This window comes from Arctopsyche grandis, chromosome 7 (genome assembly GCF_051622035.1).
Source record: "Arctopsyche grandis isolate Sample6627 chromosome 7, ASM5162203v2, whole genome shotgun sequence".
NCBI lineage: Eukaryota > Metazoa > Arthropoda > Insecta > Trichoptera > Hydropsychidae > Arctopsyche > Arctopsyche grandis.
In genome coordinates this window covers 7,033,494-7,053,867 of record NC_135361.1, presented here as the reverse complement: position 1 = coordinate 7,053,867, position 20,374 = coordinate 7,033,494, and positions in this window count along the sequence as shown.

Genomic DNA, 20,374 nt, shown 5'->3' with positions numbered 1-20,374 from the left:
GCATGTTTGTATAAATTAATAATAATGTCTAAAAGCTTATCGTAGCTATTTATAAATAAGCGTAAGCTTAATTAATTATTTTTTATCTTCATAACTATGCATTGTTAACCTAAATATGTATGTAAAATTTTGCAAAGAATTTCAAGAAGACGTAAATGACGCATAATTTATTCAATATATGAGCCGTTATATTAGAAAACACTATTTATGTTTGACTTAATTCACATATTGTCATAACTTCTTTTAATTCGATATATCCAGAATCTCAGAAAAGTAGAATAAACGTATTACAGGACACCAGTATTTTTAAATATTGTTAAAAGTAAAAAATTATATTTAATATTTTGCGAAATATTTCTGGAAATGAAGAAAAGTGGACCTACGCCGCTTTCAAATATAACGACTCATATGTAAAAGCATTTTTCCACATTGCAATATAAATTGTTGTTTAGAAACTTCAATCCGATACTATTTGAAGTGACGTAATTTTGATAAATCTCAACTTTCCATTTATCTATTTATAAAACTCAGATAAAGTTTGTCCTGTACAGATTTTTATTTTCGTCTAAGAGGAAACTCTTTGATCAACGTGCTTGGATCTAATGATGAATGGATGTGAAACTTGGGTATTGAATGTTCCATAAAATGCAATGCAGTCAGAAAACACATGGAATGTTATATGCTCGGCACAACTAGGATAGACAGAAAGCAAAACTCATGGGTATTTAAAGAAAAGTGGGTCAGGTTATGTGGCTAAAAAAATGTATAAAAGACCGACAAGAAGTGCTTAAAATGTACTCAAAACAGGAAAAGTAGACCACCAAAATGTGTAGACAAATTAAAAAAAAACATGTAAGACTTGATTAGGTTATATGGATTGTTAAAAACAGAAAAAAATAGAAACATGTTGAAGAGGTCTTCTTCATCTAGAAACGAATAGTGAAGATTGAAAAAAATCTTCAAACAGCTTCAAAATCCAGTTTACGATCAAATTTATGATACCATGGATTGTATACCCTTCCAAAAAATAAACAAACATTTCACTCAATAAGAATTGTAAATAGGTTTTTGAGTTATTTTTAGTATTATGCTGTACATTAACATTAGAATAATGTAATACTATGATTACTAAAGAGCGGACCCAGAGCGCGCTGTTCATTGTTCACATGTTGTAAATGCATTGTTAAGGGTTTGCCGAACCTTTTTTACAAAGCATTTACAATAATGGAACAATAGATGGCGCGCTTCCGGTCCTACCTCTAATGATTACTAACAAAATTAAATTAAAATTGTAAGATAGAAAATGATCAGTAGATCAATAGCTATTAAAATAGATATAAGATGTGTTGTGAATATAATCAAACACTCAAAAAACACATAAACTAACTTAAAAATTATCACAATAGCAATACTTATACACAATAGCTTACAAAATATCAAGGTCTCCAGACGAAAGTTCATCCCCTCACGTGAGACTCACCAAGTCTACAAGGGTTGGAGGGGGGAGGGCTAAGGTGGTAAATTAGTACTTAACTGAGTAACTTGATCGTGCATGTCCAAGGGTTGTTTTGTATCGACGTCGCGTCGCAGACAACAAACACAACGAAAGACCGAGAAATACACTTTATCAAAAACATATGCTTAATTAAACATGGTGTATGACTTCATCAGAGCTTATACAACCTACCCCCCTCCCCCCCAATAAGTGCAAGAAGGGTAGGATGGTGGCGTTTGATCTCGACAATAATAATCATTAATACACTTCACCACCTATTGATTCCATTCCTTACACTTGACCACCCCTAGTCAGACACGGCATGTGTGTATACTGTATATATGTAAGTCGGTAAGAATCGCGTGTACGTATTCACACATACAGTCCCGTGGCCGTTTTCATTAGTTTCCCTGCGGCCGATCAGCTGCTCTCGCATACACACAAGCGAGCTCGTCACTCTCCGGTAAAGCACCCCACTCACTATGAGCACTAATTAGCGATTTTTACGTTGTATTTTTGCACTGTGGACATTTTTCCACTCTGGTATGTGACATTAAGATTAATGTGCCACTACATACACACATATATTATATACTGTAGTGATAAACGTGACAATTCGTTCATACTCATTAGGGCAATGACAATAGTAATACACGTTCCAACAGCACTGAATGCAAGAGAGCGAAAAAAAAGGTTTTCTCTAATGTTAGCAATAGTCATAACACCCCAATAGCAGATTTTTCTAATCACCCTCCGCTGTCTAGTCATAAGCCAGCAGCATGGCTGGCATTTTTCCAGCAGCGTGGCTCAGTTGCGTTGATACTAACGTTAACTTACGGGATCAAACCCGGCGACCTCTCGGTGCCTAATATCAACGCAACCAACAAGCCACGCTCCTAGCTAAATATATTTATCTAGCTAAATATATTTAGCTACCTAAATATAAATATTTAGCTAGCTAAATATACATATTTAGCTAGCTAAATATACATATTTAGCTAGCTAAATATACATATTCGATTTATGTATAAAAAAAACCCCTCGAATACTAACCTTTCCAAGCTCCAAATAATACAAAATAAATCCCTAAAAATAATTTATAATACACCCATATACATATGTATACTAACTTGAAAAAGCTGCATGCCATAAATAATATTTCATTTGTTACAGACATTACTAACAAACTAACCAGTAGATTCTATGACAGAGTCACTAATAACTAGAGGTAGGATAGTCACAGTGCTATCCATTGTTCCATTGTTGTAAATCCTTTGTAAAAAAGGTTCGGAAAACCTTTAACAATGCATTTATAACCTTTGAACAATACGCGGCATCTTCTGGGTCCGGTGACTACTTAATAACCATACTAACACACTTGTGAAGAGTCTCGGTGATTACAACAAAATGTCTATACCCTTCAGGTATAAACACAGATTACCTAAACACAATCTGCTTTAGGCCATTGACTTAAGATAGTCTTTAATTAATATTATGTATTAGATGTATTATGAGCATTTATAAGAATTGTAAATATGTTTTTGAGCTCTTTTTCCTACTATGCTGTACATTAACTTTAGAATAATATAATACTATGATTACTAAAAAAATTAAATTAAAATTATAAAATAGAAAATGACCAGTAGATCAGTAGCTATTCAAATAGATATAAGATGTATTGTGAACATACTTAAGTAATAATAAAAAGCATTTAAAATCGAAATAATGTTTGCAAATTAGTTATTCGTATAAACGTCAATTATTATATTTTGTACGCACGTTTCAATCTAAACGTTTCGTCAATCTTCCATAAGACCAACTCATACTAGTGAGGAGACATTGAACCAAAATTAAGATCCCATTCCCAAATCAGGTGATGTATGGCCTGCATACGATCGGGAAAGAGAGCGTGTGTGTGCCGTCAGACACGGGGTAAAGTAAATACGCGTTCGGCCACCAAAATACTCAAGTCGTCGGGAACCATGTGCCGGGACGAACCCATGCCATGATGCCCCATGGCTCTCCGTGATACAGTTCAGTGACAGTGCATGTGATCAGTGAAAAGATAAAAAAATCCTAAAATAAAACCAGTGCACCAAAAGTGACACCACATCACACGCCAACTTCACACACACACACACACACAGAGTGAGTACAAATTTTGCATTGTTTACACACGCTTGCAAGTTTGACAGCTGTCAAATTCACATCACCTATAAATAAGACGTGGAATGTTCAATCGGGCGTTTTTCTAATTAGATCCGAACGTTTTTACTGCGTTTATTTCGATTGCGCGAATTGTCGCTGCCAAGAGCATTTTCTGCCAAAAGTTTTTGCGGTTCAATTAATCGATTATTTTTCTCTCGACACATTTACTGCCACACGCGTATATTACGAGTGCGTCAAAGCACGTATTAAAAGCGTCTAAAATTGTGAGTTTTATTACGCCAGGTGTACATTATTAGCAAGTGTGAGACGTGTTATTACGTGTGCTTTTTCGACCCGTACGTATTATTAGACGTATGGAAATAATCGGATATCATTTTTAGTATTAATGATTGGGCACACTTTGACCTTTCTTTGGACATTTAAAATGTTTTATACAATATATTATAATGTGAGATTTCGTATAATAATTATTAATGTTTTCGAAATTGACGTATGTATGTATGTGACCGCGCATGCAAGCAGCGGTCGACAACCTGTTGCTTTGCGGAAGCGTTGCGAAAGTGACGTGCTTTGAAGGGGTTAGACTGTTAGAGTAGTGGAAAATTTTGCAAAAAATATCATTTGGAAACATTTGAAGAAAATGTAGCGTAAACTTTATTAAATATTTTGTGGAAAATTTCAGATGCATCCGAAGTTTCTATTAATCATTATACTAAACATACTCGACTTTGGATGAATCAAACAAAATTGGACAAATAATAATTCAATTGATGCTTTGAAATCGATACTTATTATTGAAATATATGGAAACACGCAAAAATTTCATTGAAAATGCGTGAAGCATTCATATTTACAATTGATGACAATTTTTGTGGGAACAACTGTGATTCCATACAGTCTTATTATATTAAAAAAAAGTAGATTTAGTACATTTCAATTTGCTGAAACTTACTACCACCTATTTTTTTGAAAGTTTCGTACGCAATATTTTACATTTAGGGTAAAATCCTTTTTTTTTTTACTTTTATTCTCAAACCAAACCCCTTAAAGAAAAATATTCATTATGAGACTTGTGATAATTGGAAAACCAAAAAAATCTAAATTTATCGGCAAAATCAGAACCACTTTGCTTATATTATAAATCCCATAGATCATCTTCAGCCACTCACCATCCACTGCAGGATGAAGCTTTCTCCAAAAGACTTCTATTCGTCTCTGCTTTGAGCAACTCTCATTCATCTTACTCCACATATTCTTCTACATAATTTCATCGACCCAACTTGTGAACTTCCTTGCACACGTTTACATAAATTCTATCGGGTACTATTCGGGCACTTTTTTCATAACTCTACTAGCTACGCAGCCCACCCATTTCCATTTAAATCTCTTCATTTTCTTCTACATCAACTACTCTTTCATATTTCTCACCCACGTACCTATTCTGTTTCCTATCTCTCCTCGTTATACCGAGCATACAACGCTCCATTCCTCTTTGAATGCATTTCGCTTTATGCAACTATAAAAATGCAGCTTTTGCCTCAAAGATAAAGTTTTTGATGAATTCGTTTGTCCCGTAATGACGCTTGGATGCAAAATTTAAGCACTGCATTCCAAAATGTTACAAGAAAATTATGGAATATTGCATACTTGATACATCGAGAAGAGATAGAATGCAAAACATATTAGTGAGAGACATGAAATAAGTATGTGACATATCTGCATTGGACTTCATGTAGCATTCTGACGATCAATTTTATGCATCAATGCTTCGTCACTAGTAAGACACATGGATTAAAGATCTTTTGCTTAAAGAAAAATGCCATTTTGGATTTGATTTTTATTATTACTAAATTATGTTCACATTACATCTTATATCTATTTCAATAGCTACTGATCTACTGATCATTTTCTATTTTACAATTTTAATTTAATTTTGTTAGTAATCATAGTATTATATTATTCTAATGTTAATCTACAGCATAATAGGAAAAAGAGCTCAAAAACCTATTTACAATCCTTATAAATGCTCATAATACATCTAATGCATAATATTAATTAAAGACTCTAAAGTCGATGACCTAAAGCATACTATGTTTAGGTAATCTGTGTTTATACCTGAAGGCTATAGACATTTTGTTGTAATCACCGAGACTCTTCACAAGCGTGTTAGTATGGTTATTAGTCTGTCATACAATCTACTGGTTAGTTTGTTAGTACTGTCTGTAACAAACGGAATATTATTTATGGCATGCAGTTTTTTTTCAAATTAGTATATATGGGTGTATTATAAATTATTTTTAGGGATTTATTTTGTATTATTTGGAGCTTGGAAAGGTAAGTATTCGAGGCGTTATTCCATTCAGGTGAAGCATAGGTTAATAATGGTAATATGATCGCGCGATATAATTTCATTTTATTTTGAGTTGATACAGAACTATGGCGATTAAATATTGGGTATATTGAGGATATACCCCGCATCGCCTTGCATTTCGCTCCCTCAATGTGAGGTGCCCATCTCATTATTTTATTGAACGTTACTCCTAAATATTTTTTGGATATGAAAACGGCGTTCATTCGTCCAAATGCACTCCATATTAATTTAATGCGCCTCTTTCCTCTTCTTTGCTGCCGGACATTATGATTTGGCCTAGATTGCTACTTCTACTTCGACTTATTATGTGTATTTCCTTGATTTAATGGTATGAATGTGCCGTATTTAAGGATAAACCAGAGCTTTCGTCAGTATAACAGGTAGATACGTAAAATTCCAACAACATCTCTTATAAGACCGAGTAGTAGGTTAAGGAAACCTTAGCACAGCGTGACGACAAACAGACAGGAGCATTTGTGACCCTCTCAGGTCCCTCCAGTTTAAACACGAGGTGTGAAATGTCGGGAACGAAATGTGTATGTAGTCTGTCTGTATATCTGTCGGTGTGTGCGAACGCAAACATACGTTCATCGTTCACAAACATGCGCCTGCGCATATGCCCGTCCCGAACAAACAAGAACACGGTGTAAACAGACACAACGGTGTGTCCACTCGACAAAGGTGGCTCTATTATGTACTATTATTATGTACAGGGAGGTTATTATTTCAAGGATTAGAAAGGGGGCGAAGTCGCACTAAGCCTCTGTCAAGGTTGGGTGGGTGTGCGGGTTGGAAAACGACCTCAATCGTCGGTCAATCAGATGGACTTGTGTGTGTATTTGAAGCACTGAAGCACAATGATTTAATTAAATAATTAATCTGTAAGCTTCCCAAACGACACTATGAATTAATATATCATAGTCCATTCTTATTTTACGTACGAAGTATAAATAGATAAAATATTGTCTTCGTCAGAAAATTCGATCTTAAGTTTTTGACTGGCGTAGGTACTTACATCATATGTGTATATCCAGTATAGATCTTTGATTGTATATACCTTATCTATGTACATACGTAGTAACAATATATGAAGTTTTGTGAACATGCGATTTTTTTGCTAACTCGAGAATTTGACTAATTCGGACTCGGAATCGATTACTGATCACGTTTTTATGATCTAGAAAAAATGATTGTATGTGCCTGTGTATTTTGAGGATTTTTTTATTAAGTTTTTATGCTTTATGCAAAATGTGTGTGTTAGTGGATCTGTGTTTTTGTTTTACATACACATATTTTTATATACAATAATTTTAAATATAATTTTTGATCATTGAATTGTATTCATGCTGAATCTTCATATGCATATAAAAAAACTAAAGCCTTTTATTATTATAATGTATATGGATCCGGATCCATATTTTCTATAATAGTTTTAAATGCAAATTAATATTAATAAAGTAATATTATATTTTTATAAAAACAAATATTTTTAATGGTTTCATTAGAAAATTTTGCACCTTCCTTATATCATACAACGCAAATAACAAATTGTAGTTTTTTTTTCATCAAAATAGAAAAAAGTAACGACATAAAATAAAACTATACATCAATATCTACGATTTACTGTGGTCTAAAAATATAATTTTATATGTAGATACAAAAAAAAAATTTAAAAAATTTTGATGAGATAAGCAAACTTCACCGACATTCACGTCAAAAAACAAAACTTTTTGTATTTTTGAAGTTATTATATTACATATATCATATATTTTATCTTATGTGACTTTTATGTTAAACTTTGACATTTCCCTAATTAATTATCATTTAATTTGTATCAGAAACAGATAAATCCTTAAACAAAAAATAAATATTTAGATGCTTACATCTAAATATTATCAATTGAAGTCGAATATCTTTTTCCACATACATAAAATATTGTTTTAAAATAAAAATTATATAAATCTACATATATTATATTATATATTAAATACGAATAATTCTATAATTCTACGAATAATTCTATATAACTCCCAACATGCAAGCAATGCGATAAACAATCTTTTCTTATTAACTCCTTTTCAGCCAGATAATCGATTCGCAATCCGGATGGTCGGATCGTGAGTAAGAACCTCCACTCAGCAGGTGTAATCACCCCCACATTAGGGGTAGGTGCACAGCAGAGGTGGTGTATTTTTTTCATGGTGAATTTCGAAGCGGCGCGTATGCATTCGGCTCGCATGACCGCCCGGCCACGTAAACCCACCCCTAATTTGAATATCTAATTCGTGTCGAGTTTCGTGGAAAACCCCCGGCGATTAATCCCGCGCGATTATCGACCGAGAAACGCGTCTAAATTTTAATTACCACCCCCTCTAGCAGGCAATATTTTCGGTAATTAGCCGATTCGACGCGGTACGACCGTTTCCGGTCTGTTTTATGTACATATGTGTGGGATCTGATTCTTTGAATTACTTACGATTCTAAACATGCGATGTTTTCTAGCTCTGTGTTTATTGCTTTGTAAAATCGCCCAGAAGATATTAATTGACCGGTGGTAAAGTTACTTAATTTACATAGCGGTCGTTAATCGATTTTATGTGTGTATGTATTTAGGTCCACAATGCATTTAACTGGATATTGAACGTATACTTTTATCAACTAACAATCAAACACCAAATAAACTTTGATGATTTAACAGAAAATTATACTGAGAGAATTCTACATATCTTATTCTTACGTATTTATATGTTCATATACATATGTATGTATATATGTATATGTGTTTGAAGAAGAAATCAAGATATTTGTGAAATTAGGTTAGAGTGCATTTGGACGAATGAAAGCCATTTTTAAATAAAAAATGCTACTTTGCCTGAAGAAAAATATCTTCGATCAACGTGTTTAGCCATTGATAACGTATGGATGTGAAACTTGGACATTGAACACCAAGTTGCTACACAAAGTCCAATGCACTCAAAGAAGTATGGAACATTGTATGCTAGGCATAACAAGGAAAGACAGGAAACGGAATACGTGGGTGAGAAGTATGATAAGGTCAGTGGATAGAGTGAAGAGATTAAAATGGCAATTGGAGGGCCACGTGGTTAGAAGAATGGACGAAAGGTGGACAAAAGAAATGCCATAATGGTACCCGAAAGAATGAAAAGGGGTAAAAAGGAGGCTACAAGGGAGATGGGTAGACGAAATTAGGAAAATGTGTGGGGTGAAACGGATGAGAATTGTGCAAAGCCGAGACGAGTGGAAACGTGTTGGAGAGGCCTTCCTCCAGCAGTTGATGTTGAATGGCTGATGATGATATATGTTTTTTTATTATTATTTTTAGGACAGAGCGATGAATTGCAATATCGCTATGACCCAATATGATACTAAAATAAAATAAACTATGTATGTAAATATGTATAAGAAATAAATTTCATAGATGCATTAATATGTATGTATGTTGATTATATTAATCAGAACAGCGTTTTAAAAATTGCAATAAATCAGATCTATACTTAAAAATGATAGTTCAAGTCTCTTTGACTTTTCTGGCATTTTGCCTCTTAATATTTTAATGGTTGGTTTCGGAAAGCATTGATACATGAAAGTAATACTTATATATAAGTTACAAACTTTGTCTATCGTATTTCCAAAACAATCAAATGTCATTTTAAAAATTCACCAGTTTGCCTTGATAGGATATGAAAACATGCAAATTACTTAATTTAGCCGATGAGGTACTATCTCTAAGTATTGTATGTATATATGAGTATATTTATCCCCCATTACGTATCCCCAATGACCAAATTATGATTTTATACATATGTATGTATGTATGTAGTGTAAGTCCGTAACTTTTTTTTATTGAATTTAAGAAGGCTTAAAAGGTATTGAATCTGTTGCTATTTGATAGCTTAAAAATATTCAATACTAAAAAACTGAACCGAAGTTTACTTATGTACCATTTTTGAATTTTCATCGAATTTTAAGTTTGTAGATGCTGGAATATTTTAGGTTTTTCCATTCAAGGTAATTTATGTATGTATGTATATCACATTCAAAACATTCGATACAAACTTAAAAATCGATACAAATTAAAAAATGGACATACAATATCTGTGCACCAAGTCATCGATATGTTGAATCAAGATTAATTTGTGTATATTAATAGTATTTGAGTGTATATGTAGGCAGTAAATATTAGAACCAAACAAGTTGATTAAATCAAATTTTAGTCTACAATAATTTGACTGCAAGCAAAATTTCTGATTTACAGATGTAGATGTGTATATAAAAAATTAGGTTAAGTAAGTTTAATAATAAGAATAACCTTCAAAAATACACCGTGAAACCGACTGCAACACATTGAAATCACTCATCAAGTTCTGCACGATATAAAAAATTTAACTTCTAACGCCATTTCTCCAAATACTGTATGCAAATTTTAATGGTGCATCTCCATCAACGAAACCTCACACACAAATCGAAGCTTCTACAGCTGCGAGGCAGATTTTTTTTGTATACATTATATTTTAGGTGAGCTATTATTTTTTCATCATCGCATTTCTTACACGAAATTAAAAAGTGTTCTCGGTGCGTGCCCTTAATGATGGCTTAATAACTACCGGCCGTGTTGCTTAATAGGGGCTGTCGCTCTCTGCACCCCACCCCCGACCACCCACAGCCACCCACCCCCCGTTTCGAAGAAAGCAAAGCGAAAGGTAACCGAAAAAAATAATAACCCGACGGTGGCGGTTCACGTCAAACTGTATTTTAATGTCCATGTTCACCCCAATCATGTAAATTAAAAGTAGCCATAAAGGCCGGTAATTATATCCCACCACCTAGCCCGACCCACCCCCAAAACTCTCCAAGGTCCCTAATGAGCGTCGGTGCGCATTAATTTCGTTTTCATTGCTTTGAAAATATTTTTATATACGTGTCGTGTGATTTCCCCGCGTTGTGACCTCAGTGTGACATTCGTAATCGCTTTTAGCCGATTGTCGTACAAAAAACACACACACACAAAAACTGAAAATCATTTCAATCTACTTTGAAACGTTCAGCATATACAGTGCTAATCTCGAATCGAAGGAGAGATTCAAAAATTTGGAATTTTTTCCACGGTGAAATTTGATCTTTTCCAATTTCGTGTCCGTACGTGTTTACACATGTTGTATAAATACGAAAATTAAGAAAACGGTTGTCATCAAGTCATAAATCTCCACTTTATTACCCGGTTCACGTGTACCCCAACTAAAAAATATATATACAATTTAAATTTACATAATTGTAAATAAATTTATTACGGCTCGTCTTTCGAAAAGTATCGTGAGTGCATTATTTCAATCGAATAATAATATATAGTGGACGCGCTTTTAAAAATCTATATATATTTCAATGAATACACGTTTTGAATGTCATTTTGCTTTAATAGAGTTTTTATCAATTTGCTTTTAAATCACACCTAAATCATTCCGATAAAGACGAAACAAATCCGGTTAAAAATCTACTAAACTTTTATTTACATATCCTATAAAATATCTTACTGTATAGTTTTTGGATTGGAAAGCTTTTGGATTATTTATTAAGTTAATAAACTCCCATGACCAAATAAAACAATGTCATCATCATCATCGATGATGAATTGTATTAAGTCTCTCCAACACGCTTCCATTCGTCTCTATTCCGAGCAACTCATCCATCTCATCCCACACTTTTTTTCTGATTTCATCTACCCATCTCCCTGTGGCCTTCTTTGTAACCTTTTACAATCTCTCGGGTAGCATTCGACCACTTATTTCGTCCATATATTTACACCTTTTTCTAGCAACGTGAACCACCCATTTCCATTTCAATTTCTAAAACAATGTACAGATATGAAAAGCTTATAAGAAATAATTGAAAATCATTAATTGTTTTATCAAAAAGTTTTTTAAGATGAAGAAATGGGATGTTTTTAGATTATCAAATGAAGCACACAAAAAATTAAAAAAAAAAGCTCACTCTTGGCCAAATCAACACAACGAGGGAATATTTTGCACATCATCCAAATAATGCAACTCATACTATTTAACGACATAGTCGAATTATTTAAAACCACCCCTCTATCAACTTTATTTTATCATTACTCAATTAAAAATATAAAATATATATGTATATACATTTATATACATGTCTGTCTGTCTGTCTCGAATAGGCTCCTAATCCACTGAACCGATTATGATGGAACTTTCAATATTTGTTGTATGCATGTCCGGAAAGATTACTGTGAAAAAAAACGGGAATGAGTGTCATTGCAACGCAATCATTTCAAATGTTTTCGTGTCGCAACCTGCGTTGTTAAGTAAAATAAACATACAATTGAATTATTTCAAATGTGTTCGCTGCTTGCGTTTTTCCAACAAATGGGAACGGGAACGGGAGCGAGAACGGGAGTGGGAACGGGAACGGGAACGGGAATTGCATGCGTTTTTGTGGCATTGCAACGTATCCCGGGTTCAGCTAGTATATAATATATACATATGTAGATAAAAAATTACATAGCTAAAATAATATTAACATTATAAGATATAAAAACGTTTAAATCCGTGCACCGAAATCTCAAAAAAATCAAATTACAACAAAGTTTTCTCGAATGTCCAGACCATGATTTTTCCAGTCAATTGATCGATTAGAGCTCGACGATTGAAGTCGTCTACACTCGTTCCGAGGAGTTCCAACTATGCTTTTCGACTGTCTGTGCCCATCTGCATTTGTATAGGTGCGTCAAATTAAACGGTTGTGTAATACAATACGGGGCGGCTTATAAATTCGCATTAAACCAGTTCAGGGAACGTCAATCGATCGCGTCGGTGGGGCCGCAACGGCCAGACGTTCGTGTGAGATGGTCGTAAAATTAATTTTTCTTCATTAACCTTTACGTTCGTTCCTTTACTTTAGTTTGCCGCATTTTTCTTTCATTTTCTCTTTTCTTTTCCACGTCTCCACACACACACACACACACACACCCCCACCACCATACATATAATCTCCCTCACACCCCGATATCCACGATTTACAGGGTATTCATTGAATTTTTGTCTTTATTGGTTTTCCGCATACGGGATCCGATTATTGATTTATCTCGGAAACATTTGAGAAGCCCCGGACTACGGTGCCACGCTTTGGTAATAATTTATGCCAAAAGTGTTTCATAAATTTGATTTTGTGCTAGATAAAGACCGCACACGACCGAACCGGCTAACCTGCAATTACGTTCGCCGACACTTGCTATTTAAAAATATATAATAATATAGCCCCCCCACCCCCCCACGCTAATTATTTTAATCGCATTAATCGCGGTTATAGTTGTTAATCGCACACTCATTAAAACCATGCGACTTTACCTTCCTCTTTGAATCGCCCCCGTGGGGTTATTATTGTGTATTTTTACTACCACCGTATCTAATTATTTTACGGCTTGTTTTTATTGCGATTTTACAATAAATCGAATCAAATAAATGGCTTTTTTTAATTTCGTTTAATAATGCATTTAATTGATTGAGGCGAAGCGTGTGATATGATGCGATACGATCGGACACGGTAGTACTATTATGACGAGTGTTTTCTAACCTTTTTAACATTTATTAATATTTATAGCACTACGTATATACAAATTCAATATGTATAATAACAAACATATCAATAGAATATCATTAAACGTAAATATATATTTTTTACTCTGTATATCTAAATTTGACACATCAAAGAAAATCAAGTTGCCAATATTCAAGCTTAAACAAAGCATCGCATTTCAATTTAAATATGACATTTCAATTATGTTTCTCAATTGTACAGAAATACGTGTTTCTTTTTGAAGTGATTTAAAATAATTTCAAATGCAAAACAGTAATAACACGTAAAAGCATCCAAAAATCTTCACCTTTCATTAATTTCCATAAAATATCTATTTGTATAATTTTTTGAAGCTGTTTTTAGATTGTTTCAATTGTCATAGATATGCAATAAGTTTCCGCATTAAAAATATACCATTATGAAGTTTGAATTGCTCTAAATTTCACGTCAAAGCAAGCAACATGCATCCAAGTACAATGCGATAATCTCAACTGTTCCGATGATTTCCTACGAATTTTTACATTTCTCGCCTATTATCCGCACTTCCCAGTAAAGAATGGCGTATAATTATTTAAATTCTAGACCTCACGACTTCCCGTATCCCCTGTATATATGTAGGAAGCGAATTCATAAAACTTTCAATGATTTGATAGTGTGTATCGGGTTCGTGCCGAAATTATTACGCCATTTAATGAACAACCATTAAAAGCTGCGCGCGCTCTGAATTTTCCGAATTTTACTCAAACTTTTTTCATTCCATGGAGGTCGAAGATGGGGAGGGGGGGGGCTATGCGTAATCGGAAAGGGGTTTCTCAGGAGGCTTTGGGGTGGTTCAAATTGATTTAACAATATTTTTATGGCCCGTTATTTGGGCCGGTATCGGACATAGTATCGCGCGCCGCTATCCGTCAACGATCTCTCGTATAAAAATTATAAAACAATTGTAATAAAATTATTTGCTTTTGATAAAATCTTCTACTGGGGTCATTTCGACCCCCGACTCCTTCCTTTGGAAAAAAATTAGCTATAATTTTGACCGAAAAACGAAACTGCTTTCCGAACACGTTCCACGTATTGTTAATAGTCGCAATTATAATACGGAAAAATTTAAATTAGACATATCATAGCTGGTTTAGTTAAAAGTCAGCCAACGTAAGTCATATTAGGTAACAGTTAATTAGAAATGAACTAAGTTGGTTACTGGGAATTAACTGTCAGCTTTTGTGACTCGTCAATGTTGTAATCACTTTGAATGGCTTCAATTAGTGCCTAACGCTAATCGAGTTAAGTCCCTGTGACAAATTGGATATTTCTTTACACTTGTAATTTTTAATTAAACCTTGAACGTACAATCAATATTCATAGCACATAAAAACAAAACATACTCGAGACCACACAAACACACACACACACAAACCTCACTTAAGCATATACGCATTCTCTGAACCATTACGTTATCTTAACCATTCTTAACCTCACCCTATTACGCTGAACCCCCTTTGCCCTACCTACCCTTAGGTCGCTAAATACCTACGGACTACTTAAGGCAAGCCAGAAGATTTTTAATCAAATAATGGACTCTAATGTAGACCATTTACTTACTTACTCGTAGCTGGCGATTCACTCGTCCAATATGCTTAATCATACGATGCGAGGGTGGGAAGCGTTAACATTGAAAATATTGAACATGTACATACGTGTGTGTGTATGTTTGTGCTTAATATAATATTTATAATTTCCTGGACTGAATTAATTTATTCCTCGAGTCATAATTTATGATCGTTGTCGTCGTAATAGTAACCTCGAAATGTCAAAAGTGTCACTCATTAAATGCGACTAAATTGTAACAAGCGTGTCAGAGGCGAAATCGGTTCTACTATCATTATTATATTGAGTTTACGATCTTGTAAAATGTTAACATTTGTCAGTTTTTTATCATTTGAATTAAAAATGAACACGTTTTCCTGTTAGAAGATGAATATAATTAAACGCAATGAACAAAACAGTACTAACAGTACAGAATATGATTAATTTATTTAGAAAATACATTTGCAATAAAAGGTGTTATATTTGAATTCATAAACCTGATATGTCTTGTTCATCTGTAGCTCTTACCTTGTTAAGTTTTTTTATTCCTATGACTATATAATTAAATGAGTGAGAATCAGCGCAATAAAACAGCGGATCGTACGTGAAGATTTAGAGATACTTCACTGCCATTAGCAGTATTATCCAAATTTACAACAGTTTTTAATGAAATACGATTGAGGAAACGGAACTAATCCACAAATACTATATTTTCAGGGACTTTCAATCATAAAAAGAGTAATTAAACTTATTATGAAGCGAATAGTAGATACTCAAATCATCATACTATCCTTATACGTGTCTTAAAACTTAAAAACATCACACTATTAGGTATTTCTATCTGTATAGGCAAAATTTTAATTATAATGAACCAAATTAAACAGTTAAATCCTCTAAATCAATACGAATGCAATACATGTACAAAGACAAACTATCGTTTAAATTTAAAACTGAAATATTTACAACCTTGAAACTTGCACTTAACGATGAGTATAGTCCAATAAATGTTTAGAAATCATATATTAAATTTAACATAAAATACGAAGTGAGTTTTAAATACTCAAACCATCTTACTATCCTTGTATGTCGTAAACGATTCATACGAACATAGAAAGCTCGGCTAGTACATTTAATACAAATTTACAACTGATTTGAATGAAAAACGATTTAGAACTCAGAATTAAACCACAAATATTACATTATCATAAATTTCTAGCCATGTAAGAACTTTTTTAATTAAATTGAACCAAATTAAATAGTTAAATCTTGGAAATCAATGTGTATACAATTTACATATAAGCAAAGATCGTTTAAATTTCAAACCGAAATATTTACACCGTTGAAAATGGACCACATCGATAAATACAATCCAATAAATGTTTAGAAATCGTAAATTAAATTGTGCCTAGCATATGAAGTTAGTTTTAGATACTCAAACCATCTTATCATCCTTGTACGTCGTAAACGAGTCGTACAATGATAGAAAGCTCGGCTAGTACATTTAATACAAATTTACAACTGATTTGAATGAAAAACAATTCAGAACTCGGAATTAAACCACAAACATTTCACTATTGAGAGTTTCTAGCCATATAAGCAAAATTTTAATTGAACAGTTAAATCTTGGAAATCAACACGTATAAAATTTACATATATGCAAAGACAAACTATCATTTAAATTTCAAGCTAAAACATTTACACCGTTGAAAGTTGGCCACATCGATAAATATAATCCAATCAATGTTTATACATCATAAATTAAATTGTGCCTAACATATAAAGTTAGTTTTAGATACTCAAATCATCTTATCATCCTTGTACATTGTCGACGAGTCATACAGAGATAAAAAAAAGCTCGATAAGTACATTTAATACAAATTTACAACTAATTTGAATGAAAAACTATTCAGAACTCGGAATTAAACCACGAACATTGCACTATTAAAAGTTTCTAGCCATATAAGCAAAATTTTAATGAAACAGTTAAATCTTGGAAATCAACACGTATTCAATCCATATGCAAAGACAAACTATCGTTTAAATTTCAAACCGAAACATTTACACCGTTGAAAGTTGGCCACATCGATAAATACAATCCAATAAAGGTTTATAAATCATAAATTAAATTGTGCCTAACATATGAAGTTAGTTTTAGACACTCAAACCATCTTATCATCCTTGTACGACGTAAACGAGTCGTACAATGATAGAAAGCTCGGCTAGTACATTTAATACAAATTTACAACTGATTTGAATGAAAAACAATTCAGAACTCGGAATTAAACCACAAACATTTCACTATTAAGAGTTTCTAGCCATATAAGCAAAATTTTAATTGAACAGTTAAATCTTGGAAATCAACACGTGTTAAATCCGTATGCAAAGACAAACTATCGATTAAATTTCAAACTGAAACATTTACACCGTTGAAAGTTGGCCACATCAAAAAATACAATCTAATCAATGTTTATAAATCATAAATTAAATTGTGCCTAACATATGAAGTTAGTTTTAGACACTCAAACCATCTTATCATCCTTGTACGTCGTAAACGAGTCATACAAAGTCCATGTATGCATTCTTGCGAGGTGCGAAGAGACACCTCTATGAGGGACAGTACATATGTATAAGTTAATTATAAATTTTAGAGTTAAGTAATTAAGATATATTTTTTAAATTAGCTTGATAGCTAAGATAATATATAAATAAATAAATAAACAAAGATAAAAAAGCTCGGTTAGTACATTTAATACAAATTTGCAACTGATTGAATGAAAAACGCTTCAGAACTCGAAATCTAACCACAAAAATTGCACTATTAAGAGTTTCTAGCCATATAAGCAAAATTTTAACTAAACAGTTAAATCTTGGAAATCAGCACGTATTCAATCCATATGCAAAGACAAACTATCGTTTAAATTTCAAACCGAAACATTTACACCGTTGAAAGTTGGCCACAACGATGAATACAATCCAATAAATGTTAAGAAAGCGTGAATTAAATCGCACCTGTCATACAAAGCGAGTTATCGATACTGAAAACGTCCCAAGCGACACATTCCAAGTGACAAAGTTCAACGCCGATTATACGGTTGAAAACGTTTTGATTTATACCGAGCGCTAAAATGCAACGATAGCGAAAGCTCTCCGAGATCCAAATTTCCCGTCAGAGCGTAACATACGCCGATGGGGGGGTATCTGGCACGCGCCGCGTATGCGTCACGCAGAATCCTCATAATTAACCCGCGCCGTCCAGCTAATGAGACTCGTTAACCGGGAACGGACACTCGAAACGACCCATCTCGGATCGACTAACACGGACCAATATGACCCTTATGGCCTGTGAATAATAAAGATCAAATCGCGCCGAAGTATCACCGGTCGCTTGCGTCCGATCGGAGCCGAGATCGCGCGCGCTATATTTAAATAGGAATGCGCGAGAAATAATTAATTTTTGAATTTTCGAACGCGATCTTCGAACGATTTTGACTCTTCGATACGGTGTGTATAAGATCGCTTATCGCCCGCTCTATCGCACACATATAAGCGTCACGTGTGCAGTTATTCAGTTCGGTTTCCTCGCTGGATTAATTATGTATTGCAAATTTACGTGTTGTTTCGTTTTGAATGTGTAATTTTTAGACCGATTCCGAATGTGTGTGTGTGTTATTATAATGCGATTTCGTTCGATCGTTTGCTCGGCGCCACTTTGTGTTCTATTTTCAACGCTATTATGATTCTCCTTAGCATATTATTTGCTTCTTAATATAATCTTTCGGATTTCGAAATGATTTCTAACGAATCGGTTGCTTCTACATATGTATTTTTGAAATCGTCTGTTGTTTTAAAATGCTTCAATATAAGATTTTTCTATACGGAATTATTGAGTACATACATATGTACATAGGTTCATACATACATACATACATGGCCATTATTTTATTTTATTTCATAGTACATTAACACTCGTCTTTACAGATCGCTCCAAAGCGACGAGTGCACTTTAAACAGATAAATACAGCCAATCAATCAATACAACGTATAAGTATTTTATACAATGTCAATTCATACTATCATCCTATGGAGAAATTTTTGCAGCATTTTATAATCAAATTGGCGAACCTCAAGACGCTGAATAACTTGAGATTAGCAAGATAGATGGGAAAGGAGATATCAATTTTACAGGAACTGTTTCAATGAAAATCAGAAAAATTGACAAAATCTAATAAGAAACGATCGACCTGGAGTCACAAACCAAGGTCTGGCCAGCAGCGGAACTCTAGTGGGAATCGAACCCGTGACACTCTGCTCGAAAGCATAATATGCTAACCACTAGTCCTCACGGCTGGTTATATATATGTATATATTATATACATACTTGATATACTTTACTTTTATGCATAATTAATTTCAAATTATTTCAATTTTATTAATCGTCGGGTCAACTCCAAAACCATGTAAATATTTACACATAGATATGCAATTGGTGAACGCTTTCTATTCACAGAGATATACATATATAAATTTTAATTGATTTTAAATCACTTATGATGAAGGGGTAGAATATATTAAGATTAAATAAATAATTATTAAGATAAATGTTTAAATGGCGGATTTTGCCCATTTTGGTTTTGGAATTGAACCTTCGATATGTAACAAATCCATATTCCATATATATGTATATACGTTTGTAACAATTCCAAACTCAGTAATTGAAATATATCTAGATACATATGAGCCGTTATATTTGAAATTGGCGTAAGTAAATTCACTTTTCTTCATTTCGAGAAATATCTCGCAAAACATTAAATATATTATTTTGTATTTTAAAATATTTAAAAATACTGGTGGCCTGTAATACGTTTATTCTGCTTTTCCGAGATTCTGGATATATCGAATTAAAATAAGTAATAACAATTTTTTAATTAAATCAAACAGAAATAGTGTTTTTGGAACTGAAAATTGGACTTTCAAATATAGCGGCTTATATATAATTTGTCCTTATATTATAAAAAAGTATTTATGACGAACATTATTGTAATTTTATTATATTTTCACACAAAAAATGTGTATTCTTGGAATGGAATAGTACTTCTACGTTTAAATTTACTATTCCTATACTGGAATGTGGAACA